This window comes from Nannospalax galili, unplaced genomic scaffold (genome assembly GCF_000622305.1).
Source record: "Nannospalax galili isolate Female #2095 unplaced genomic scaffold, S.galili_v1.0 scaffold1046, whole genome shotgun sequence".
NCBI classification, from domain to species: Eukaryota; Metazoa; Chordata; class Mammalia; order Rodentia; family Spalacidae; genus Nannospalax; species Nannospalax galili.
The window spans coordinates 35,680-37,834 of record NW_008354526.1 but is presented as its reverse complement, the minus strand read 5'-3'; the positions used below and the strand labels follow the sequence as shown (position 1 = coordinate 37,834).

The window sequence follows — 2,155 nt, the reverse complement described above, 5'->3', positions numbered from 1 at the left end:
TAGGAACTGACCTGGAAGCCTTTTATCTGAAGTTTAGCTCCCATATTTCTGGAGGATACTATGCAAGCTGCTAAGGGAGAAAATCAATCAATGATCCAACCCAGCCTTAAAGCCTAATAACCATAACAACCAGCAGAGTAAACTACCTCTACTGGTGCAGCAGTGGCACTGTTATCTGGCAGGCAATCAACAGCTATCTAATTGGACTTAAAGCCCTCTCAGTGGGAGTGAACTCATGGGTGGCACTGTAAACACAGCCAAATACACATGGCTGGAGTGGTTATAGATCCTAGAGAAAACCCTATCTCTGTCATATCTCCAGAAAAAGGAAATTTTTTTACCATGTGCTAAATGTGGATCCTTATATTTACAGACAAGTCTACTGTACACCACTCATCAAAGAAGCTTCTTTTTGCAACAGATAGAGGCTACTGCAGAAGCCCACAACTGGTCAGACACAGAATATACATCTGAGAGATGCTCAGTTCTAGGTGACATATCTCCAGTGGAACCTCTACACCTAAGACTCATGGAATGCAGCAGAATGAGAGGCAGAGAGAAAACTAGTGCATCCCTCAGCTCTCACCGGTGACGCCTCCTTATACAGCAGAGTGTGATGCACACTGAAGGCCACAACTGGCCAACTTTTCTAAAAGAATAAGAGACTGCAAAGTATGTATTCCTGGATAGGACTTCTATATCAAACCTTTCTCACCCATGGCTCAGGGACCATTGCTGAAGAAGGGGTGGAAAGATTGTAAGAGCCAGGGTTGGTCCATGAACATAGGGAAGCAGAGACTTTCAGGACACTGAATGCTTGTACATATGAACTTATGGCAATGGTGGCATTGGCACAGAACCCATGTCAATTCAATCAGACAAAGGCCCAGAGTGGAGTGAGGGAAATGGGTGACAGATTGGCCCTAGTCTGGGAACTATTAGAGACTGATCACTACTGGGTAAGGGAGAGTAGGCCATACCAATGATCTCCAGATAGGCTGACTAGACTCCAGCAGATGAATTTGCACCGAAGGACATCTGGGTACAAATGCTTGACTGGATAGGACTTAACATGTATAGCAGAATACATGAAGTCCAGTGGGAGGTGCGGGGGGCATGGGTGGAGGGGGGCTCTAAATTTGATTAAGAACTGTTGTATGAAATGTACAAAGGCTCAATAAATATAAATAAATAAATAAAAATTTGTAAAAAAGAAAGAGTCATGACAAGGCTGAGGGTGGAGCTCATTTGTAGAGTGCTTGCCTAGCAAGTATGAAGTCTTCACTTTGATCCCTAGCACCACATAAATCATATGTGGTAGTGCATGCTTGTGATCCCAGCAGCTGGGAAGTAGAGATAGGAAGATCAGAAGTTCAAAGTTACGTTTGGCTACACAGCAAGTTGGAGGTCGGCCTAAGAGGAAAGAAAGAGAGAGAGAGAAAGAGAGGAAGGGAGGGAGGAAGGGAGGATGGGAGGAGGAAAATGAAGTCGGGCACAGTGGCACACACCTCCAGAATCCTTGGGAAGCTGAGGCCAGAGAATAGATTGAGACCAGGAATTTGAGACAAGCTCAGGCAACATATCCAGACAGTCTCAAAATAAAACAAACAAACAAAAATTTCCGGCATGGCCATGGCAGCCAACACTCCCACAACTCCCTCGAAGCTCCTGCCTCTAGAGCTTGTGGACAAGCATACAGAATCACGAATTCACATTGTGATGAAGTGATAAGAAATTGTTGGTATACTTCTAGGATCCGATGACCGTCAATATGGTGCTGGAAGGTGTCACAGAGTTTGAAATTATGCCAAAAGGAAGAAGGAATCCTAAATTAGATCAGATTTCACTAAATGGAAATAATATAACAGTGCTGGTTCCTGGGGGAGAAGGGCCTGAAGTATGAATGGATTTCCTTGATTCTGTTTCTTTTACCTTTACTGTTTAGATTCAGTAAAGTTAAGTTTCTCGTTAAAGGGAAATACTTTGAAGATATACACCCATTTTTCTAAACTAATCATGGTTACTTGAAAAAAGAAGAATTTGGTTGTTTCTTTAAACCTCAAAAAGGGGTTTTTGGTTAAAAAAAATAAAGAATAAAACAAAACAAAAAAACCCAAATCAGTGACAAATTAGCCATTCTTGATGAAGGAGAGAA

General features: G+C 42.5%; 1 pseudogene; it reads left to right on the top strand.

Annotated features, from left to right (window-relative positions):
* The first annotated feature begins 1,632 nt into the window (after positions 1–1,632).
* LOC103748946 lies at positions 1,633–1,903 on the top strand (annotated as a pseudogene).
* Positions 1,904–2,155: the final 252 nt, after the last annotated feature.